The following is a 25575-nucleotide window of genomic DNA, read 5'->3' as shown; positions in this document are numbered from 1 at the left end:
TCGCTAAGGCTGCATAAAAGATCGCCGTTCCCTTGTCTCGATGCATTATGATCAACCCAAAGCCATTGTCGTGGAATAATTTGGCGTTTCCGCTTCCTACGTTCGGGGCTATGAAGCAAGAGGAAAAGGAGCAAGCTCGAAATGAGCATTGAGCATCGCATTTCCTGTTCCGAGACACATGTGACCGTGATTATGCATATGCGTCTTTTTGAGACGGACAGGGCACGCTGAGGTGACTAATGTCAACTGTCAATGACGCCGCTCTGTGAGAGCGGAGACACACCTGTCATTCACGGCAGTAAAAGTGCCGTCCTTAATGGCGGCTCTGAGAGCGGAAGGTTTCCTCAGCCGGTTCGCTGAGATGGCGTGTGTGTGTCTCCGTGTATGTAAACCCATAGACCCATCCACTGACAGGAAGTGGCACAATGAGTGGGGCGTCATCCATTGTGGGGCAGCTGCGTCCGGCACAGAGTACAGGGTAAACACTGCTCACTGGCAGTTATAGCTGGATATTCCTGGGGAGTGCCGCCAATCGGTCAAATCCGACAGCCAATAGCATACACTACATCCGACGAGCTCCTCCGGCTTACCAGGTTTCTTCTGCTGGAAAGGAAAATGCACGCGAAATCCCCCCCCCCCCAAGGTGACCTGTTTGCTTAGATGTACTTTTTTAAAGAAGATCGCTAACTTATTTGAAATCAGCCATGGTGAAGAGGGAGATCTTATCGTTTTGGGCCACACTCGAGTTTTTTTTTTGTGTAAAGCGAAACTCAATATAATATAGCTTATGATGCATACATTTCGTATCGTGTGTGACATTTTCAACCCAAGGACAGGTGAGATCCGGTAACTGGGTCAAGTTAGCGACCATGCCTCTATGTTTCTTGCAATTCTGTCATTCCTACAGGTTATATCCTAAAAGTTTGAAATTCGGGGTATTGCACGAAAGAATCAGTACCAACAATATCTATCTATCTCGGAATTTTGATATTGGTGACCTAAGGTCAGTTCAGTTTGCGAGCTATCCATTATAAGTCAATGGGAGACAGTTCAACTGCACTTTCTTGCTCAAAAGTCATACTAAACACAGTCAAACATAAGGATATAGGTAAACATTACACACTGAATCAGAAAACTGCACACATTACCCCTCTTTATGTCACTGGGGTCATCTCAATTTATGGAAGGTCTCCAGCAGTTTTCTTTTACAATAACTTTTACTAGACAAGCTACTGCTAGAGCGATGAAAACACCTTAGATGCGTTCAGCTCAACGATGCAAATCGACTGATATGCAGCATGACCTGTGACCTTAAACTGGTGTCAATAGTCGACGCGTCTCAGCGAGAGAAACGCGATGCCGGTAAAAGCAACGTAATACTAGCTTGGTGTAAAAAGCATAACTGAGCCGCGCTGGATGGGGGTATAACCTCCCTTCCCTCCGGATTTCAACAAGAACTGAAACATAAACGCTTCACGCCAGCTACGTCAAACTGTAGCTTATAATGCATCAATGTCTTTCCTGAAATTTCCATGAGCAATATGACCAATAAATCGTGTTTCGCACATGTCCCATTCAATAGTTCGTGTTTGATGACCTAACCTTAACCTGACCTTTGTTTGCTATTGTTGTATTACATCTCGTTTTGATACCCTAAGAACGCGTTCTGGGTGAGCAATCTTAGTCCACTTTTCGCGAGCTGGGCAAAGCCCAGTGTGGCAACTTTTTTTTACTCTTGACCTTACTTTGAAATGGCCTGTGACCTAAGGGGTTGTCAAATACCCCCTATAGTCCTGTTAAGGGGTGTTTGAACACCCCCTGTTTTTTTTCGCGAAAAGCTCACCTTTGAAACTTTCAGCAGTTGATAAGAGCAACAATATGTACTAAATGCATAGCTCGGAATTTCGGTATCGGTGATCCAAGGTTAGGTCAATTTTGCGACCTCTCCATTATAAGTCAGTGGGAGAAAATTGAAGGGCGCCCTTTATAGACGAACGTCATCCTGAACATTTTCAACCTCCAAATTACGAGTAGAAATGACACGCTGACCCGGAAAATGGCAATTGTTACCCCTCGTAATGTCCATGAGGTCATCTCAGGTCACGGATGTATCTAACAGTTTTTCGCTAATTACTTCTGATAGAGGTATGCTAGAGCAATGAAAACGCATTAGATGTGTTCGGGTCGACGAAACGGTTCAACTGATATGCAACATGACCTTTTCCGGTCGGGTCATGACCTGGACCTGAGTTTAAATTTTCAAGTTTAATTTAAGCTTTAAAGGTCAAATTATGGTTCATTCGACGGGTATCGACGAGAGGAACACGATGCTGGCAAAAGTAATGTCGTGACGCTCTTGAGCCAAAAGTTATTGAGGAAAAAAAGTTGTAGAAACGGCTATTTCTTAGTTTTTGCCCTCTGGAAATTAAACCGTTGACCTGAGGGCCGAGTTCAACTCTGAGGGCACGCTCCAGAAAGAGGGATAAAAGGGCCATCGAATGCGCTTTTCCAAGACACTGCTAGATCTATTGCTTCCCGAGTTATGTGCCTCACTGCCGGTGTTTCGAAAAATGTTTAAATGTTTAACCCTATTCCTGGCGGGCTCCGCCGGGACAAGAAACTGGCGGGGGGGGGGGGCGATTCGGCCCCCCCCCCCCCTTCAGATCTCAAAAACTACACATCGCAGCGACAAACGGTAAACGGCATCGGATACGCACGGTCAAGATCTACAATTTTTACAAAGGTCATTTTCAGGTCAGGTCAAAGATGACGTCACAGGGGTCGAAAAAGTCAAAATGGCGGCGCTAGATATGGAGAGAGTTTTTCTCGAATAACTTTCGAATTAGTCAAGATAGGAACAAACTAAGGCCATCATCGTGATCCTCTCGTCAATCCGCATCGAATGATATATATGTTGACCTCGAACGGTCAAGGTCAAAGGTTGACCTCAGGTCACGTGACCTCGAGGTCATCATGTATATCATTCGATGCGTCTTGACGAGCTGAACACAATGAGACCATCCACGCGTCTGTATCTTGTTCCTGTACGAAGTTATTGGCCAAAAACCTTTGGTGACCTTTGATGACGTCACATGACCTCACAGCTGCCCAACAGCAAAACAGACCTCAAGGTAGTGAAGGTTGATCGTATATGAAGTCATGTATGGTATATGGGGCCATTCCGACCCGTTTTAGTGGTAAAAACAGGGAGTTGATTTTTCCCCCATTGACTTATAATGGGGAGGTCGCGAAACTGACCTGACCCTAGGTCACCGATATCAAAATTCCGAGATATACAAATTGCACATACTGGTACCCTAACTAAAGCCTGAAGAGAAGAAATTGATCGGTCAAAAACTCTAGCTCTGGCGTGATTGCAAACTTTTCTGAGGTAGGGTCACCAAACCGCCTCTGGTGACCTGACCTGAGGTCAGATCAACTCAAAATTTTCAGACATGTTGCGTAGAAGCCTTTTAGGAAAAGTCAGAAAATTTGAGCTTCCTAGCTCAACGCGTTTGGGAGAAATAACCAAAAAACCTCAGGGGGGGGGGGGGCTCCTGAGGCCCCCCGCCAGGAATAGGGTTAAATAGGTAATATTTTACCTTTGATGACCTCTGGTGACCTGACCTGTGACCCGACCTAAAAAATGACCGAAGTGTTCCGTCCTTATTTTGGACGTTCTTTCTAATGCCGCTTACCGCGTATCGCTAGGTGGCCCAGGAGTCGAGTTAAAGGGGGGTTCAAATACCCCCCTCAGGTTAAAAGGCGTCTTACTGGTTAAACATCATAAAAAATCCTGGTGTTCTGATCTCCGGACTTTCGGGTCCGCCCCATTCGCTTTTCTTTGAAGGAAGTGGTCTTTCGCCACTGCCATTTGTGAAACGCATCCCATTTAGTGATGATGATTGAGAAAAGGCTGTTCCTTCCGCGCCAGTGATATTCATTATTCATTGAGCGCTTTGTCTGTGTCAGTGTTTGTGACGCGACGATAGTAACTGCCCTGTTCGTCTCGGTTATCTCTCAGATCGCCACCAAAATGACAATGCCTTTCACTAATGCAGCGCACTGTATTTTCTGTAAAACCGGCAACCACAAAACGACCATTGGTTACGATCGACATCGCTGGCGACACGTGGTCACATCGCTGGAGTGGCCGCGCCAGCCAATAAATACTACGTCTCGAGACTACGGGCGACGCTCGCAGTTCTGCTGGACACGAGCACACGCGCACGGCCTCACACACGCAATAAATAAGCTCACAAAGGTAATTGCACTTACACATAGTACGCACGTAGCGCTTAGAAATATATCACAGTCAGCCAGGGGCGGCGAGATCACAGAGCCTGAGGGGCCTCCCGATGGGCCGCGCGGGCCGGAGGGGCCTCCCGAGGGCCTCGTCCGCGGGCACGCCGCCGGCCGACGCGGGAGGCGGACACGGAGGACGAGCGGCGCACACTAAGATCTATGAGACCAGGTCGGAGACGCGCTAACTCCGGCTGGACAGCAGCTAGCCGAGCAGCGCGCTCCTCGTCAGACGGCGCTACACAAACACTGTCCGGCCGGCGCGTGTCGCGGGCGGCCGCCCACCGCAGGCGCGACAACTACAACCACCTACCGGCTGACTCGGTCACAAATAAATTAACGACGGCACCCTCCGGGAGCGTCCCCGGCAGTGGTCGGCGCCCGGCCGCAGCGGCGACTCTTTGGTTTAAAGTGGCCTGCAGCGCGGCCGGCCGGCCCGGCTCGGCGACGCCTGAACTGCTCTCAGGAACTGCTGAAACCAATGAGATGGAATGGAAAAAATGACTGCCTGGAACGACTGACTAGCACCAATGTGGTGAGGCGGCCGGCTGCGGCGGCGCGGCTCGTCTGCGCGCGGCGCGCCGGGCCGTTACGAGCAGCGGCACTCCTCGACCACCACGTTCTCCCAGTAGGTGATGCGCACCTTGCCCTGCGCGTCGTAGTGCGCGATGGGCAGGGCGCTCAGTTTGCTGGGCGCGCAGCAGGGCGCGTGCGCGTGCGGCATGTTTTTGACGCCCTGTTTGTGCTTCTCGTGGATCCAGCCCTGCAGGAGGGCGTGGTCGTTGGCCACGTTATAGGAGGCCGGGCAGCCGCCGCGGCAGTGGTACGCCTGGAACGACGCCGGCGCGATGATCTGCTCGAAGCCGCCCAGCTCCTTGAAGTTGACCTCCATCTTCTGTCGGCAGCACTTTTTGTCGTGGCTGTTGGCGCAGTCGACCGGGCTGCCGCTGCGCACCGCCTCGCTCTGACCCAGGAAGTCGGCGGTGTCTCTGCGGACTCGGCGCGCGCGGCGCCGGCTCAGCTGCAGGCGCGGCGCGGCGCCCGACAGCCGGCGGCCGCAGCGCCGGCAGCGCAGCTCCACGCGCAGCGCCGACGCCCGCCGCGCCGCATCGGTGACGTTGAAGCTGACCCATCCGGCGGCGCGGGGCAGCGGCCGGACGGCCAGCCGGTGCCGCCGGCCGCCGCCGACCGTGTACAGGGCCAGCGAGGCGGGCCGGCGGCGGCGGCGGCCGCTGCGCACCCACAGACGCAGCGCCGCTCCGCCGACGGGCTGCTCCGCCGCCTCCAGCGAGAAGGACGCCCGCAACACCTCTTGCGGCCGCCGCGAGCCCGAGCCGACTCCGCCGCCAGACAGCCAACCTGGAGAGCAAGGGGGACGCGGTCAGTGGCGGCACACACCGGTCTACAGGCGCTGCACAGAGGGTCAAACACCGCACCGCTGCGAGCGAGTGCAACAACGGATCCCGGTCAGCTGCCAATTAAATAACGAATACTCGTATATAACCGGTCAGCCCATCGCCCTGGTCACGACAGATCGACGCAACGCACGATGATGACACGCTGATGTCACCGCCTGTCTTTGCGGCCCGCGGGCGAGCCGGCGAGATGGTTCACAGAAGATAGCCGACAAGAAACGGGAACCGGAGGTCCTGCTCACAGAATTTACATACATCTAGAAAACATTTATGCGCAGCACGAACTACCTCCGTTCCAAGAACACGATTTGGCGTGTTTGACGCGCTCTCTGCGGCTCTGGCTGTCAGTTTTATTTGCGGCATGTATGACTCAATCGTGCCGCGTAAATGGCACGCCATGTCGTTTCGGAACGCCGGTGCAAACCGCACTGATGAAAGTCGTAAAACAACGCAAAGGATTAAGGAGGTGCACCGCGGTAGGTGGGCCGGGCGCCGCGCGGGCCGCGGGCGGCTCGGGGAACCTGTCGGTGCCGCGGGCCACCCATCCGCCGCCATAGTCTGACGATTATCGTCTGCTCTGTACGCTAACGGGTGGCGGCGGCCGAGCGAGCTATTGACTGTGAACGGGGTGCGAACCACCCGCTGCACGGACTGCTGGTCGGAGCTGCCTCCACAGGCCAACAGCTCCGTCCGCGAGCAGCGCAGCGCACTCGGCCGGCGCCCTGACTCACTGGGCAATGAAATCATCGCCCGGCCGGCCGGCGGCGGCGGGCGCTCACATGCCGCAGTGAGATTAGTCCGTCAGTAAAACTGCACTCACCGGCCATTGTTCTGGAACATTTATCAACGCCGCCGAGAAAAGTGCCGAATGGCGCTCTAAAGCGGACCTTTATCGGCTGAGATGGGGAATTTGTCCGCGATCGGCGCATGCCGCATCGAAATGAGGAAAAGCTTCAGAAGAGCGACCCAGCTGTATGGTCCGACAGGAAAACCTTCCATCCCATTTCACTTCCTGCACTGGCCGATGGCCGAGTGGCGGTACCGACCGGCCGGCGGCGGCGCGTCGCCGCTGTTGCGCCACCGCCTGACGTGGCCGTCACCAAACGGGGTGGGGTTGGCCGCGGGACCACCGCCTCGGCCGAATCTAAACACAGCCGACGACAAAATTAGCCGGCGCCGCCCATTTCGGCATCACGCGGAATGTCTCGCGCGCGACACAGCGGAAACGGGTGGGCGGCGGCGGCCGGCCGCTGCAGTCCGATGAATGGGCGGCGCGGAATGCTGCGGAGGCCGCGGCCGCCACGCACGGCCGGCCGGCCAGCTGGCAGCTGCGGCCGCAGCTGATGCAGCCGCCGGGAATGCGGCCGGCGCGTCACGGCGGCTCACGGCCCACCGACGCGCCCACCCCGGACCGTCACCTGTGCCCTCCGAGTCAGCCAGCCCCCTGAGTCACACAGCGGCGACTCGATGACTCGGCCGGAGTCGCCCGGCGCCGGTAATGGGTGCCGGCTAGCCACGGCGCCGGGTGGTCGCGTCGTTCGGCGCCGGTCCGAGTGACGCCGGTCCGACGGCCGGTTATGGTCCCCGGCGTGATTCAGCCGCCGCTCCGAGTACCGTCCGGCGACGACCGGCAGCACTGTGCCTCTGCCACGACGGAGCGTACGCCGTGGCGGCGCCGCGCGGCGTGCCCGCCGGCAGTATGTGTAACAAGAGGCGAATAAAGTAGGTACTGCGGGCGGCCTCAGTGCGGCTATTTGTGGCGCGGCCGGCGCGCGGCCCGCGGACCGCCGCGCGGCGTGTCACCGTAAACCGTCCGCCGGCGTCACGGCGCGGCCTGTTTACGTCCGCGGTGCAGGACATTGCGCCGAGCTTGTGGACTGATTGAGTCCGTTACTGACTATTTGTGGACTTTTCGTTAATTTGATTGCGCAGGGGGCAGTCCCGGCACTGCGGGCGGCGGCAGTAAACTCGGCCGGACCAGGCGCACCCGACAGGTGTTTCCCGGACCGCTGCTCGATGGCCGCTCGGACAAATCGTGCGCGCCCGTGCGGGCATGGAGGCCACGGACAGGGCGCCGGCCCACTGTGCACTGTGGCGATGACGTCGCCCTCCCGGCGGCAATATGACGTCACCGAGATCGTCGGGTGACGTCACCTGCGGCCGTGTGTGGGGTCCGGCGGCCGCGGACCCGGCGACTCGGCCCCGGCCTGCCCGGCGACGGACCGCGCGCGGCACGTGCCGGCTGACCGGCGGCGCTGTGCTGTGCCGCCCGCCCCTGTCCGGTGCCGTCGGGTACGCCGCCGCAGCTGCGCCCCGGCACCGCCCCCTGCCATTGTGGGCCGGCCCGATGGGAACCGGGCCGGTGCGGCCAGCGCAACGGTGATCGTCTCAATTCACACCGCGAACCGGCGCTATATTTAGCCGGCCGGTGTGGGTGGAATTCCCGGCGGTATTGAGCCGAGAGGCGGCGCGCGGCCCCGTGCAGTCGCAACATCCGGCTTGCTGATCAGCCGATCAGCCGATCGGCCGCGGAAACTGCCACCGGTGTGCCGCCGTCACCGGTCGGCCGTCACCGGTCACCGGTCGGCGGTCGGCGGTCACCGGTCACCGGTCGGCGGTCAGCGGTCGGTGGTCACCGGTCACTGTTCACCGGTCGACGGTCGGCGGCCGATCAGTGAGTCAGCGCCGGCAGTCAGTGCCCGTGTACCGAGCGGCGCCGCTGTGGGCGGCAGCTAATCGGCCGTGAGATGCGTGACGCAGGAATGATGTGAGAGGTATGCGAAACATGCGGTGTGATCGGCGCGCCGTGATTGTCGCACGGTGACGTGCGCTGCCTGCTCGGCGGCGGAACTGTCTCCCAGCACGTGCATAGACACGTGTGGCTGTTGACCAGTGTGCGACCCGGTCCGGCGGGACGAGAGGGTCCTGTCGCCGTGCAGTGGCCCGGCCGCCGACAGCGCCGCCCGCCCGGCCGGTGAAAACCCATCCACCAGGAAACGAGCGGCGGCCAGGCGTCAGTTGCATGTGGGCGACAAGGTAAACCGCCGTTCGCGCCCTCACACGATTTTGTTATTATTTTTAGCTGGCCGTTGTCGGTGTGTTTTTATGATTTGTAGGCACGCGAATGTGGCCGATAGGACAAGAGGTGGCGCGATTTTATCTTGGCAGCTGTTCGCACGGCCGTCTGGGCGGCGCTGTGGCGGCCGGCCGCGCCGTCAGCGCTGAGCCCACGGGCCGACAGCGGAACTGCCGCAGCCGGATGTATTGATTGCCAACAGCACCTCCAGCGAAGGCGGCTATTGAAGGTGGTCAGTGCGGACCCGGCGGCCGGCCCGAATTATGGGCGGTTCCCACATGGACCGGTAGATGTCGGGCCGGACGGTAACGGACGAAAACGTACAACATCGGGAGACATCGGGAGGAAGCGGAGGCGCAGTCAGCTGATTATGTCCGATCTCTGACGGTGGATATGGGAACCGGTGGTTTGCGGCGTTTCCACGGGCCGGTTTGCGTTCGATCCCGGTGACGATATCGCCCCGTCAGCTCGTGGGGCAAAAGTTGAACACTGTTGAACTTTTTGTCCGTTTTCGTACGTTGACAGTTCAGAAGAAAGGCGATCTGAGCGCGCGGATATACATTTTCCCTACATCAACATAGTGAGAAGACCAGGTTGTTGCACCTTTGTTTCATTTGTGGGAAGAATTGCATATTCATTATTAGGTATGATTATGCATCTGCAGGGGCGCGGGAACTACTTTCCGACTGGGGGGGCACACCATAATAGAGATTAACCCGCGAGTTGCTGGGGGGGGGCGTTAAACGCCCCCACTTTTTTCGCCGGGCCATAGCATAAAAACGGCGCGCCGCAGGCGCGCCAAATTTTGGGTACCTGTAGGGAATTGATTGAAGTTTATTGTGACAAAGTTTCAAAAAAATCGGTCAGAAAATTTTTGAGATATCGAGGTTTTAGTGACGTCATGATTTCTGAGTTTTCGACCAAAAACGGCATATGTTCAAAAAATCATATAAAATCACAGAATAGACATACAGACATGCCGTAAACGCCATTAGACTGCCAATACCATGATCAATCAAATGGCAATCTTCGATTATTGATTATCGTTCCGCATTTTCCAAAATCTTGAACTGAATCTTGGCAATTTTTCGTGACTACTTCACGACCATGATACATGAATTTCTTAAAGGGACCCTCCCACCTTAACATTAGTTTTGAGTTGAGATAGCCAAGTTTGCGGCCAGGCTCAGAAACCACCATTTATCCTGGTCGCAACCCCCGCAGCTTTATGGTGTTCAAGAAATTTCTTCCCTTTACTTGCAGGGTGGGACCAGCTTGGTCCCTATCTCTTAACCATTACGGGAATCTGATGACGTCATCAGGCTTTCGAACGTCCGTTAAATGTTTGACTAAAACGTTTTGTAGCACGCGGTGGTATATGCTGCTTTGCGCGCAACAAATGCCGCACTTTCAAATAAAGTCGCTAGGAATAGCGGAGATCCCAAAAAGTAAACAAAAGTAAAAGTCTAATATCTTGAAAACCGGTGAATATTTTTCGATGAAATTTGGTAGATATTCGTTTTTGCTCTTTCTGAACCGAGCGACATCACTTTCATGCAAATTCATTAACTTTTTTGAAGGTGGGAGGGTCCCTTTAAATTGAACTTTTTGAGCCAAACACGTACACATATGATAAAATGAATGTCACCATCGTGTTCTACGCCCCAAATTACCTATAAAACATGTGTCACAGGCTGCGAATATCAGTTTTGATTTTCGGGGATATGTGCCTACCCGGTTGACCTGACCTTGACCCTGACCTATGCTTGACTGACCCCTATATGGAGCTGACACTCTTGTAGGCCTTATAAGATGGATTGTGCACCGTTTTGACAGAGTTTATGGCGAGAGGCGCCCATTGCGAAGTCCTGAAGTCCATGCTACTGAAAGCCCGATTTCAGGTGTTTGACCTGACCTTGACCCGACCCGTGACCTCAAAATTCAACTTTAAAGTACTCATCTGAAGCGTCTCGTCGCGCTCTTTCGTTTGCCGCCTCGTGCGTTTCGCTGCGCCTATTGGTTCTCGAGTTATCGGCTGGGGGCGTTTAACGCCCCCCCCCCCCAGCAAACGGTGGGTGGCGAAATACCCCAGCAACTGCCGGGTTAACCTAGGGTACCCCCAAATCTAGTTTTCTCACCGGTTTTAGGCCACTTATTTTTCACCCCTCGGCTTTTTCAACAAAAAAGAAAACATTTGCAAAAAAAGTGTGGTATTCCGTCTCAAAGCTGTGGGGGCACCGCCCCCACGGCCCCAGAGTTGGGGGGGCAAGCTGCCCCCACTGCCCCCCCGGCTCCCGCGCCTATGTGCATCTGAATGCAACTATGTAGATATTGAGGCTGCTATCTGTTCCAACCATGGGTGAAAGGGTTTCTTTTCCTTTGAAAGTGAAAGGAAAGAAAAGGGTTGAAAGGAAAGTGAAAAATGAAATAATAAATAAAAAACAATAATACAATGTAACAGCTGAAATGATGAAAATTCGCACTTTCTTGTCGTAAATTCGCTGCTTGCCTTTCCCAGACGTACCTACCACAGGCACGTGTCAACCAGCCTGTCTTTATAATATAGATTGTGACACTCTTGATAACACTGTTCAACCCACGCAGTGCACAACCCCAAACCCGCGCGCCCACGCTCTCTCTCTCTCTCGCTCTACCCGCGGTAATCTCCCTCCCCTCTTTTCCCGCCGGCGACGCTGGCCCCGCGCGTACCGTCTCCGACACCGCAATCTGCCGACCGCAGACTGCCGCGCGTACGGTCTCCGTCACGGATTGCGGTGTCAGAGACGGTACGCGCGGGGCCAGCGTCGCCGGCGGGAGAGAGGGGAGAGCGAGAGACGCTTACGATGTTTCCCCATATCTCACGATGTCTCCCTGTGTTACCATATTCGCATCGGTGCTACCAACTCTAGGCTGTGTTCAACTTTTGGGCAGATTACGCCAAACCAACGATTTCTTCCGTTTTCTCACCGTCCCATCTCTACCGGTGTATGTGGGAACCGCGCATTAGACCGGCCGCTTGAATGGAGGTGTCGCTATGTGGACAGTGTCCCGGGGAGGGGGGGGGGGTCTCTGAGCGCGGCGGTGGGCTCACCTCGCTCCACCGAGGTGGCGGCGATCTCCAGTGGACTGGTGTCCGGCTGCGGGCCGCTCCGCTCGGCCACCAGACGCCGGTACTCCTCCATGACGGCCTCCATCTCCTCCGCCGTGCTGTTCTGAAAACACGAGAAAACCACCGTCAAACAGCTGCGCAGCGTCAGATGCAGGGCCGATGCGAGGAGAATGCAATGCCTGAATTGAATGCGAGGGGACACGGGCGGGAGAGCTGCGCGCCCTTCCGTCGCCGGCGCCGCCGGGTGCTGATGCGGACTTTTCCAGCGCTCGATGGCGTGTGGCGCGACGCTGGCTTTGAGAGCGGCCCGCTACCGTCCGGCCCGGTCGGTTACCGCAGGCAGACGCGGTCTCACGTCATCGCGCGCCGCTAATTGGTGATGCTCGGCCGGCCGCCGGCCGGCGACAGTTTGGGCGGCGGGCCGGCCGCTCAGTGCGGACTGCGGGGGCGGAGCGGAGCGGGCAGCGGCGCACCGACACCGGCAGCGCCCGACACGATCAGACCCGGGCCAAATGTCAGCGCCACCCGACTAGCTGCTCCACCAACAGCCCACCCCAACCATGTATCGTGGTCAACACGTGCGTGACATGGAAGACATCCGCCCAATTTGACTTTCATCGAAAGTAGCGTAGCACTCGCTATAAGCGGTCCGTTCAAACTTTCCGCCTGCGCTTCTACGTAAGGCTTAAATTTTAACGTCGAAAACGGGGCCGAGTTCAGTGGAGGAGGCGTGACGCGACCTTTCCGACGAACTGACCCGTCGGAGCCGTCGGCGCCGACGGCGACGGACCGGAGTCGCGTGCGGTGTCGCGGCCGGACCTGTCGTGACACGGTGTCACCGCGTGCGTGTCGTGACGTCACCGGCGGGGGCGGGGGCGGGGGCGGCCGGACAGGAAGGATGCCGCCGCCGCCGCCGCTGATTCAGAGCCGCTCCCGGAAGCCACCGACCCGAAGCACGCCGTGTGACACGGAGCGCCCGCGTCGGCTCGGGCTGTCGTGTCAGCCGGCTGACCTCCCTCGGGCCGGGGAGTGGGCGCACGCAGCGCAGCGCGGCCGGCCGGCTGATGTCAGCGGCGGCAGGTGCGCCGGCGGCGACTCGTGAGGAGCCGACCGGCCCCACCCCGCCCCGGTCCGGCCCGGTCCGGGTGCCGTGCGTGGGCGGACGGCGGGCAAACACAGCTAGCTGCGGCCCCGGGCCCCGGCGGCACACCGCACAGTGGGGATTTTTCCTATCTAGCACGTATTTATTCGTAGAGGGCAAACCATAGGTAGAATTGTAGCCAGATTGTGCACAGATGTTGGCTGGTGTGTCCTGGTGAGAATTTTACCTGTACCTAAATGTGCATAATAAACATAGTATAGGGGGTTCAATTGGACCCCCCGCTCAGCCGTTTGGCCCCTGATCAAGCTAGAGCTTCGCGGAAAAGTCAAGCGTGCTGCCTATGACGAAATGAGGCCGAATATATCCAATTTCAAAGTCCAGGGTCATAAGCTGACTTTCCAAGTCCCAATGACCCAACTAAAGTTGGGAAATCGAGACCTCTTGAAACTTCGCAAAGTTAGGGTGTTACGGGGTATTTTGGGGTGCTGATCACGAATTTCATGTTAGTTTTGATCACAGACGATGTCTTTATGCATTTAGGCCAGGTCGGGTCAGGTCAGATAGATCAATTAGTAGGCGTCCTGCCGGCCATCCATAGAAGTGTCACCTACTACTGATAGCTTCGTAACATGGAACGAAGGCACTAGAACTACCTCGTTAATATTCAAATGGCTGTTAAAATCGAAATCAGCACCAAAAACTACCCTAGAAACAAGTAAAACTCGAAAAAGTGAACCAAGGTCATCAAAAGGTCAATGACCTTGACTTGACCTTCACGTGACCTTGACACCCACCATTATGCATGGCACCAACATCATTTCACATATTTGAACGTTTAAAACCACAAAAAGACTGGAAACCGCGGATAATGTGAGCTGGCATACGCCGAATCGCGATTCCGGCCAAACATGGTCTCGAGAAATATGCCACAGGTCAAAGGTCAGTTGGGTCAGAGTCATGAAATTTTTAGGTTAGATGTAAAATTGATTATCTCGAGGGTCCCGAAAGTTTCGGCGCGATCGGCCGCTTTTTGCGCGAGTAATTTGCGGTAAACCATGGGGTTTTATCCGACCCCTTCCCCCTCCCCCTCCCCACAAGTGCGATGGTTAATAAGGTTACGGTATGTATAATTAACGCTTGTCATCCTATTCCTAATGAATGTGTCTCAGAAAATATGCATCATATAAATCACGAAGTAAAATTATTCGCCTATGTCCGGAGCATACCTATATCGTGCTGTTTGCCCTAGCGCTCCTCGAGTGGGGTGTTAAGATACTCTAATGTGAATATTCCGTGTTCAGGCAAGTTTCGGCAGCCAAACTAGGCGTTGTCTTGTGCAGGAGAAAGTGGCAAATTCGATAGGATATATTTCGGAGTGGAAAAGTGTGGAGAACATTGTTGATTTCCTACATTTATTTAGAATACCATTCCTTCAATATGGTGTCTGTAAGGTTTTTTTGTAAAGGGCATTTTTGTGACCTTAGTAAGGTTGTGGCATACTTTCTGTTTGCCATTCCATTCCTAATAAAGGTGCCTTTCAGACGATATGCAACTTTAAGACCTCGCAAAACCAACAGGACAGGACAATGAAATTGAGCTATACTTTCGGGCCTTGCTGAGCCCATTGAGTAATCACGCATGAGTGTGAACTTTGGGCGCATTTTTCCTAGTTTTGCTGTGGACATACAGATAAAACAATGCCATATATGAAAAATTCAGACATTTCTTAGCCCTACTGACACAAAAAATAAACAAAAATCTAAAAAAGATTTTTTGAATTAATAGGCGCTAGATCGGAAAAATCCCCACTGTGCACCGGTGCGGAATTTCCTACCTACCGCCGCCCGGCCGACCTGCCGAAACGGCTCCACGCAGCCCCAGCGGCCGCCGGCGGAAAGCCAATGGTTCGCAGAGCTGGCAGCGGCTACTGCGGCGCCGTTTGAAGTTACCTACTCTCGGCTCAGGTATGCTGCGAAGCTCTACTCTAATTAGAGGCAAATGTTTCAACGTGCAACGATCTGGGAGACGAATGGGATGACTGAATGGGACAATGACTCGACAAAACGGTTCGCGGCTTCGACAGCTTTTGACAGTTGGCACACTTAACAACTACAAGAGCCGCTCACTTTCTGCTCACTTGTCACGGCGCCGGTCTTTCCATCGTATATTTCGGCTGATTGTTTTGCATGAGATGAGTCGCACTGAAGAAGTGCGGCCAGTTTATTTGTTCTCTCCCAGTGTCTACAGATGACGCTGTGTAATTCATACCAACGGATGACGTTATCTTTATGGCGGCACATCTCTGCGCGGTGGGCTCGTCACAACGACCGTGACGCCATCGGCGGCTCATGCACAGTTCCATCTATTGGCCGCGGTCACTGGTATGTTGCAACAGTTTCTCACTGCTCTCACAGAGCGCTAGTAATATGACATGCAACATGAGGATATGCATAGTTAGCCTCCTAATGAACAGGTGTGTCAGAGGGTGAGGGCACGGCAACGGGCCTCATCTTCTGGTGCATGTCGCGCATAATTAAGTGGATGTGTCAGATTCTTTTGGAGATATCTGATAGCCCTATCGGACCTTAAGTGCCGCAATCGATCACAATTTAGTCAGCATTCCCAGCATTCAGCAGCCACTGTCGCCACTCATCAGTCATCGATATGACCCGGTTTTGTTCAGTGATTGGCGCGTCCCCGGCGGCGGGCAGCTACGCACTTGTTCATTGACATCACCGACCGCGGACGGGCACCGCCGCGCCGCGCCCCGCGGTGGATCAGCGCTGAGTCACGGGCGCACCTGGGCGCACCACCAATTATTACAACCATCCGCGAATTATCTGTCGGGAAATGATAAACGATCTCATTGAGCCGGGCTCGCAGTCACATCCGCCAAAGTTGCCGGTCGGCCGCCTATCTACAAATCGGTGACTGACAGGCACTTAATGCACTTGTCGTGTCGCCGGCATGTTGGTCGTGTTGCAGACATTACTCAACAAAAGGAGCATGTGTGTACGCCGCCAATTAGTTCATCGAAATCGGCGCTCCGGTCGGCCGGCCAGCTGGCGGTGGCGTGCTCGTGGACACGGGTCGGACAGTCGCCCGCCGCGCCGGTGTCGTGTTCCATCGCTGCGGCACGGCGATCAAAGGCCCGCCCGCGCCGGCCAGGGGCCGCTCGTGCCGCTGGCCGGGTCCGGCTCGGCCCTCCCTCCCCAAAGACAGTGGCCACGGGACCGACCGGAGGCCGGGCACTATCAGGTGGGGACATCGGTGGTGACACCCGGGCGGGCCCGACCGTCTCCGTGACCGAGCCCGGTGGGGCGGCGGCCGCGCTGACGGCACCCCGATAAGCGCTGCGCGACACGGCCAGACTGCGTGGAACCGCCGGCGCGCCAGTGTCGTGACACCGGCTTCGGCGCGGCCGGCCCGGACAGGCGCCCCCACCCGGAGCGGCGCCCCCACCCGGCTCGGAGCGGCACCCTCACCCGGCCCGGACCGGCGCCCTCACCCGGCGCGGGCTGGCGACTCCCACCCGGCCCAGAGCGGCGACTTCAGGAAGAGACTGCGCTGGCCGGACGCCCTCGCAGCACTTTGGAGCCCCGAGGGACCTTTTACGACCGTGTCGACAGACATATATCGTGGCGAAAGTAGGCGGCCGGCGCTCCGCGCGAGGCACGGCAGACGGACGGCGCGGGGGCGGGACGGCTGACTTTCCGGACCGGCCGTGTACCTGGAAAGTCGGGTCGGTGGCGGTGGGGGTGGGGTGGCACGAGCCGTGAGCACGCCGAGCGGGTCCCGCTCTGCCGGGTCGCCGGCGGCAGCGGCACCTCGGCCGGCTCGGGATTTCCACGGCGGCGGCGGCGGCGCAATCACGAGCGTGTCCGATCGGCGGCCGGCCCCTCCCGCGGCAGATCACACATCCTGGTTGGTGGCGCGCCGCCGGCGACACCGCCGCCGCCGCCGGGCCGGCCGCCGAGCTCGTCCCGCGGCGACTGCAGGCAGCGCCGAGCCCGCCGCCGGGCCGCGCAACAGGTGCCCCGGCGGCGGCGACGACCGACGGGCCGACGGCGCCCGTCGGCGGCCCGCGGCCAGCGGCTTCGTCCCGAGAGAGGCGGCGCTCCGGGCCGCTCAGTCCAGTCCCGGCAGACGGCCCTCCGTCCCGAGAGATGGCCCTCGTCCCGGGAGACGGCGCTCCGTCCCGGCAGACGGCCCTCCGTCCCGGCAGCCGGGGGCCCGCTGTCGGCGGTGACATTCCGGTGTCCCGGGCACAGGGCCTGACCTCAAGGGTTGCCGCGGTCACGGCGCACTGATAGGCCACAGAAGGGTGGCGGAGCGGCGAGATTAGATAGCAGGCAGCGCGGGGGGCACACTTGTAAATTATGTCATACGCTGAATGCCCCTGAGAGCCTGATCAAAGCAGCCCAGTTGGTGCCGAGCATGTGTTGGTGCCAGCTCTTAGGCTAAATACACACTGACTCGATAAGTCTGTTCTGCGAACTAAATTCACACGCGGCAATCCAGCTTGAGCACCGGCCAACAAATAAGGTCGCCAGTGAGGGAACCTAAATAAGCACACAATCGCATCAGATAGCGTCGGAATGTGTAATCCGGTGCATTTTGTCAACAGCCCCGGCCAAGTGTTGATAGCCGGGACCGAGCACGGAACGCGCCGGTCCTCTGAGCCTCGCGTGCACCTGACTTTTGTGTTTACATGTGCCGCCCGACTGAAGTGGAGAGCGACCTTAACTGTCCTGGTTTACTCGTCAATCGGTCAATTTTCTGAGAACCGCACCGGCTGTGATAGTGCTGACTGATATGTCCATCATGTCGCACATGTTCGCTGTGTCAGGGCTGGGATATCAGGCGCCGCGGATGACGATTAGGCAACCCTCCCACGTCATAGTGTAAATTAATTCATGTACACACAGCTTTGGGTCTAACAAGCGCGACTTAGCGCCCTTGACGACTCAATCTGACGTGGCGTTACACGGGTGTGCGCTGTCGGCCCGAGCTGGCTCTGGGCCGCGCGGCACTTGTGACACGACACAGGACCCGATACAGGTTCGTGGAACCGGCGATGAGAGTTGTGTCGGCTAAACATAGTGTATATGTTGGCGGCGGTGTGCTGTGTGTGTGGGGCCGACATTGTGTCACCAGGGGCAGCTGAGGTCAGCGGGCGGCTGCGTGGAGGGGACCGGGAGGGGAGCCCTCCCCGGACAGCGCGGCCCCAGTGGCGCACATCTGAGACCGGGGGCCGACCCGGCGCCAGACGGGTCAATGTCCTCTAGAACGCAACTCTACTGCCATTTGCTCAATTTTGCTAGGTTGCTAGACATGCGTGTGTTTTAGGACTGGGTGAACACTCGGATACAGGATATGTATTAAGCTTCTCATTTATCTCTGATTAATTACCTTCCTAAAACATTAAATTTGAGCTCGACAGATTGATGCATTTGGTCAATGCTTAAATATGTGCGTGCTATCATTTATCTTATAGATATTTGCCAACTGAAGTGCGCAAAAAAAGTCTGAGGCCTGTTACGAGAGGCAAGATAACAAGCTAGTTTGCACAGATTGCGGAAGTAATGTAAGAATCACGATTGTATCTCAGGAGACAGCTGTATCGAGTACCTTTTATGCCGTTGATAAGGAAATTTATTCGATAGAATACTTGACCATGACCACGATATCTCGCAAAATTCTTAAATTTCAGAGTAGCAAGGCTGTTAACAACATACATTTACATTGATGGGTGTGAGATTTTGTCGTGTACCTAATGTTGCTGAACTTTTCAGGTGAAACTGTAAAGCAAAATCACTAAAGTCAATGAACATATTACTGCATTGTCTTTGGTAACACTTCTGTGTTTGCCCTTTGGATTGGACTTTTCCTTTTTACCTTTGAAACACTAACACATTTTCGGGAAATATATTTGCATTTGAATTATTTTAAAATTACCCACCGAAAAAACTTAAATGACTGTGTCATATATACCGCATGTATTCGTTCGGATAGCAGAGACGGATTATTCGTTGGGATAGGAGCGGAGCCCCGCCACCAGTCCCCGGAGCGTGCACTCACCCTGACCACGGAGTGCGACAGGCCGAGCTCGTCGATGACCCGCCGGCGGATCCTGCTGACCAGCCGCTCCAGCTCGGTGCCCTCGGTGTGTTCGGCGCCCTCCGACAGCTCCTCGCCGCGGCCCGCCGGCAGCGCGTGCACGGCCGCGGCCGCCACCGCCAGCGCGCCTAGCGCGGCCGCCCAGACCCGCCCGGCCCGCGCCATCTCTGCCGACTGTCTGTCCGTCTCCGTGTATCGTCCGTGCACCGGCGCCCGACTGACGGCCACTGATCGCCGCCGCCCGCTCGCTCGCTCGACCTGGCTGCACCTGTGCCACGCGCGCGCGCCGCCAGCCGCCCGATCGGGGAGCCACGCTGTCTTCTACTGGCCCGTCCCCCCGTCGGCGCGCCGCTTAAATAAGAGCGCGCGCCCGGGCGGCGGCGGCGGCGGCGGCCGCGGGCCGCCCGGGATTCCCGGGGCGGGGGCGGCCCGCGGGTCACCTGCCGGTCACCGTCGCTACCGTCGCCGCGTCGGTCACGACTCACCCCAGGTCCGGCTCGGCCGCCGCGGCGCCCCTCTCCCGGCTGTGGCAGCGGCCGAGGACACAATTCGGAGGTCGGGGTACCGTGGCGTCAGCAGCCGCGAGGGTCGGCGGTCGGGGTACCGTCAGTGGCTGGGACTCAGGTCGGGTACCGTCACTGACTGGGACTCGGGTCGGGGTACCTACCGTCAGTGGCTGGGACTCGGGTCGGGTACCTTGGCGTCAGCAGCCGCAAGGGTCAGTGCAGCGGTCGGGGCTGGGAGTCATCTCCTTGGTCCAGATCTTGATGGCAAAAAGCGACAATGGATGAAAGAGTAGCACATATGCAGATGTTCATTTATGCTGTCTATTTCGTACTTCGAATATGTACACATATGTATCGTACCACGGCAATGTCCACTCTCTGGTCAGTGAGATGAAAGGTTAGAGATCTTTGTTAGTGAAGGGCTTCATGTGAAAGGCTGGTTGGTGAATATCAGAGGTCACTGATAGCGCGTGTGAATTTTGTCATTTAAACCCAGAGCAGTCTGAGGAACAGTTAAGTATTTTTCCAGGATCCAAGTAATCCCGAAAATCCCCAAAGTTCGGCACGTCTCCTGACTGAAAAATTCAGTGTTCCATCGGTCCCCACCAGTCCACCATTAGAGGTCATTGGGTGTCGGTGTCGGGGCGCCCTCTGCGTGGCCCGCGGACCGATTGCGGAGGGCAGCCGTCGGCCGGCACTCCCGCCAGCCGCCGTGCTTACAATCACCCGCCTCCGCAATTCAAGGGCGCTCGGTATCAACTGGGCGCCGAGTGCGCACTCCCGGCAAGTGCTGTGACGGAGGCGCGGCCACCACACCACTCGGAGCCCCCGGACATAGAACCGCAGAATACGGAGCGCGATAGGACCACTCGGCCCAAACACCGCTGCCATTACATAAGGTAAACAGATACTGCGGCCTGCTGAAACCGGGTTACGTATATCGCAACAAATCGCACCGCTTTGACGGATCCCGTAATCTGCATTGAAACCCAGCTGTCAAAATAATTGATCAACTCATAGACAGCGTCTGTGGAGGTGTCATTTAATTAAATAACGGCGCGGTGACTTCATTGTTGGTATTTTTATACGGACATCTGTTGTAGCGCCGGGACGGCCCGTAATTGGTCGTTAGGCCGTCCTCCCACGCAGACGGGTGGACGCAGTTGGTGGCCTGGCGGCATTTCGTCACCGTGGCCTCTCGATGGTAGCTGGGGGGCCGGCGGGCCGAGGTGCCGGGACGGTGGGCCGAGGTGCCGGGCCGGCGGGCCGAGGTGCCGGGACGGCGCGGCGGGCCGAGGTGCCGGGACGGCGGGCCGGGGTGCCGGGCCGAGGTGCCGGGACGGCGGGCCGAGGTGCTGGGACGGCGGGCCGAGGTGCCGGGACGGCGGGCCGGGGTGCCGGGCCGGGGTGCCGGGACGGCGGGCCGGGGTGCCGGGGACGGCGGGCCGGGGTGCCGGGCCGGCGGGTGGAGGTGCCGGGACGGCGGGCCGAGGTGCCGGGACGGCGAGCCGGGTGCCGGGCCGGCGGGCCGGCGGGCCGAGGTGCCGGGCCGGCGGGTCTGCGGTCTGCTCTGACTCCAGCCAGACCTCGGGTACAGGCCAGAACACAGCTGCCGGGTCTGGGAGGACGGACCCGGGCGAACGGAGCCCTCCTACCGCAGCGCCTTCTGACGCCGGACGGACAAGATAGAGCGCTCGCTAGATGTAGCTTTGATTGCTTGAATGCTATTTGCTATTATGCTATTATTGAAACTATTTCTACAATTTGCATCTCATCAAGCGCATTGGACGCTTAGTTCTATCTTGAAACGCCGATGCGTCGGTAACAGTATCGCTGATACAGCATAAATGTTTGTTAAGTTATCGACGAAGACTTTTTGCGGATTAAACTGCGGTATCTCGCGAACTTTACCGCCAAGAGTCTGTGATGGAATCAGGGTTGATCGGAGCTGGAGGCATTTCCCAGACCCGCCACTGCCACTGCGTCGTACCTATTCTAGTTTTGCAGATCAATCATCCCCACACACCATGACCGCGCGATAAATGACACGCTCCGTCGCCGGATCTGTGCAATCATTACCTGAATGATGTCAGCTGAACCTGAACACCTTGAGCCATCCAAAGGCGGGTGACAATGACCAGTCGCCAGTCACAGCTGCTCGGAGTGAGGACGATCGTATCGCTCAGTACTTCCGTGTCCCATATTAATTTGCTTATTATCTGGTCTATGTCTGCAGTTGGCAGGGCTAACCGTCGATGTGTCCTCTCCGTCCCGTCATGTGCTTGCGGCCTGTGTCTCCCGTCCCGTCCTGTGTCCTCTCCCGCACTGTATGTGTCCTCTCCGTCCCGTCATGTGTCATCTCCGTTCCGTTATGTATGTGTCTTCTCTTCCCTCGCCTGTCGGACAATCTGGCTGTCTCGCTTGACCCTGTATAGTCGGCTACAGAATGGTGTTCCACTCCTCAGAAGCTATCAGTTGACCAAAGCGTTAAGTTGTGCCGTTTATCACGCAATTAAGCGTGTCGATTGTGAGCATTGGGACAAAGCAATGATTTGTGGACTCAGCCCGTGTGATGCTGCACAGCCTACCACTCCAGGTAAATAATTGCCTGTGAAAAGTGAATATCATTCTGTAGTCGACTATACTCCCTCCGGCGTCGGGCCGGGTCAGCCGCTGCGCCCCGCTGTCCGTCCCGGGTCAGCCGCCCCGCTGTCCGTCCCGCCGCTCCCCGTCCCGGTGCCCCCGGGGCCGGACGGATTTCCTGGGTGGGTGGCCGTCTCGGAGCACACCGCCTCCGCGAGGTGTCCCCATGTCGGCCGCGGGTCAGTGGGGCTCTGTGCGGGCGCGACTCCACTCCTGACCGCCTGCGTGTGACGGTGTGGTCGTTTTAGCGCAATCCACGACATACATACAGGGAAAGTCTATTTTACGAGCGGTTAATGACCCGGCCGGGTACACGGTGATTTTTGAGCGCCCGTCTGCACTTAGGCCACACCTGTTGGTGGCCTGCTGCCAGCCAGGTAGACAATGCACAGTCGCCCCTTGGTCACCTTCAGCGTCTTGGTCCTTTTTGAATGAACCGCCTTTTGAAGACCACTGTTAAATCCTGATACACATGCTGAACACTTCAGAATATTGCTGTTTTAAGTGTAGCCGATCACGCTATCTAATAAAATGTAGGTGCTTTTTAAAACTTGCACCGAAAGTGCCATCTAACCGAAACGACATATAGGAATGCCTGGAGATTGCGCCGCGTTTTTTTTTTTTGTGTGTGTGTCGGCACATGTAAGCTTCTGTGTGCACTGTGCGTTCAGCTAATATTAAAGCCATCATATTTTCGTTAATCCTTCCGACAGGTTTCCATCCTAATTCGAACACACCAGTTTTCTGCGCTGTTGTGATTTTGCTGGTGTGAGTTATTGGCGAATACTATGCACAGAAAACGTCAGTAATGCAACGACTTTACCGTTCAATCAGCAGACGCCAAATTTATCCAACTAGATGACATTGCTGAGGTCAGGGTAGCCACAACCGTCCAGGTGAGCGATTCCATGTAATTATCGGTAGGCCAATTATAGCCGGGACAGGTAGCGGCACATATCCGGCGGCGGTGGGCTGCCGCTCCGTACCTATTGCTGTCGGTCGGACCGCCCACGAGCCGCGAGCCGCGCGGTGCTCCCTGTATAACTATGTATCGGATAAGCCTTACCACATCACACGGGGTCAGTGGGCGGTGTGCCATTAACTCCGGCGCCAAAAACTACTGTTCCGACGAATAAGTTCTATTCTAAAGTTTTATTCGGACACATGTAACATCCTAATGCATGTGGAGCTGCTCGACCTTTTGGGCAAGCTCTTCGTGGGTAAATTCACGGCTGGTGACACTAAGGCGACGTGATGGCGCGCTAGAGTGCAGCCTCCATCACTGGCCAATGGCCATGGTCTGGAACGCATCAGGGCTTGTTTAGGCACTCCGTGACGAGTGCGCTGTTTATCTACTTCTTGGACATTGACATCAAGCTGGCAGAGTGCACGGTGGCCGTGCTTTGAGCGCGCTCGGCCTTGTCCAAGGTCCAATGTGTGCGGTGGACGGCGCGCGCTCCTGGCCCCGCGCATTGTTTGCTCAAACAGCCCGGTGAGTTCCGGCCGTGTCAGTGGCCGCCCACACGGGCCGCCGCCGTCCATTGAGTGACGAGGAGCGGCGCCGGCCGTCTGAGCTCACAGTTACGCCACCGGGCGTCAGCAGGTCACGGGGCCCGCCGATAGTGCACGGCAAACAGCCGGTTACGTCAGTTCTGCTCGAGCCCGGCCGCCGCCGCCACTGTCCGATCGGGCCGCTGACGTGGGCCGCTGCGCGCCTTCGACGAACGCGGCTGAGGGGACCTCCCGGCGCCTGACCTGGGAGTTCTGCAATCTGCACCCGGCACCTAACCTGTCCGGCGTCCGCGGCATCCCCGGCACCGGCGCCGTCTTCTCCGGAAGTGGAGGGCGGTGTCGGCAGGCGCCGCCTCCGCCCGCGGCCGCCTGCACCCGGTGCACTGTGCAGGGACGCCGGCCACCCTCAGACAAGGCCGTCGGCGCCCGGCTGGGTGACGTCACCGGCCGCCGGCTGTGTGTGACGTCACCCGGCCTCGTATGCGTGGCCAAAGGTTGTGCCGGTGAACAGACTTCACCGTCACTCCGGCCTCTGGGACCTGGGTCCAGCCGCCAGCGAGTATTCTGCCAGTCAGGGTACAGGCGTGCCCGACTCGCGTTTCAGCGGGCGGAAATCCACCACTTAACTCGTCAAAGGTACCGGGACGACGGATCCTGGTAATGTCCCCTGTCATTGTTGCAATACTCAAGGGCAAAGTGCACTAGTTGTGCACTAGTTGTAGTACACGTACTATCTGCAGTGCACGCATGATGACCCCCAATCTTTACACTCCATGAGCAGTGCCTCTGGTTAAAATCAGTGGACTGCGGGTGCCAAAATGTATTTTCACTTGCCATATGAGTCCCACTGCCCAGTGCCCACTGCCCAATGAGCTGACTTACTTCGATTAGGCTATGTTCGACATGTTCGTAATTCACGATAACTATCTGAGGAGATTATGTTATACCATTTTGTAACTGGACGCAGTTAATATTTCACGGAGCAACCAGAATTAAGCGCATAACCGATGTTCTGGCAGCGCCGCAGCTGTGTGCCATTTCGCTGGGGAGCTGTGTCACCCTCCTCCATTCCATCACGCCCCTGCGGTCGCCGGCCTTAGACGGCGGGCCGGCTGACCTTCCGGCCGGCCATCCCGCCGAGTTCGGGTTGGCCGTGTCGCCTCTCATTATTCAACTCCGGAAAACGTCATCAGCCCACCGACCGCGCCTCGCTACGCTGGAACCAGTAATCCAGGGTGAAACGCGAAACACGCGATAGATCGCTTCGGCGCGGCGCGCGCGGAGTGAGGCCGTTTCGCAGAGGGCTGGCCGCCCAGAGCGGTGTCTGATGGGGTGCGCAGCGGCTGAGGGCGGTCAGCCGGCCGGAGGCGCCGCTCGTTCCTCTCAGCGCCGACGGGCACGCGCCGGGAGAGAGGAGGCGGCGCCGGCGGAACGACCTGTCAGCGTTCCGGGACTGCCGACTGCCGACAGTGACCGCGGGGAGGACCGGACCTGCCGACAGTGACCGCGGGGAGGACCTCCAGTCGGGGCACCGGGGCCAGTGCCTCCTGGTAGGCCGGAGCAGGACGTTGCCCATGTGTTCCCGTGTCAAATGATCTCTTATTGTGCCGTATGGATTGTGGCGTACTACCTGCGATGGGCGTGCAATGGCTGGTGTGCAGTCCCGGGGTAAACTGCCGGCCGATATGCCGGTACGCCGAGTGGCCCGTCTGTCCTGTCCCTCGGTCGGTGTGTCCGTGTCCCTCGGTTGGTGTGTCCGTGTCCCCCGGTCGGTGTGTCCTGTCCCCCGG

The sequence above is a fragment of the Amphibalanus amphitrite genome, unplaced genomic scaffold (genome assembly GCF_019059575.1).
Source record: "Amphibalanus amphitrite isolate SeventyFive unplaced genomic scaffold, NRLGWU_Aamphi_draft 000868F_arrow, whole genome shotgun sequence".
Classification (NCBI taxonomy): Eukaryota; Metazoa; Arthropoda; class Thecostraca; order Balanomorpha; family Balanidae; genus Amphibalanus; species Amphibalanus amphitrite.
The sequence above is the reverse complement of the archived record's forward strand: the minus strand, read 5'-3'. Positions refer to the sequence as shown.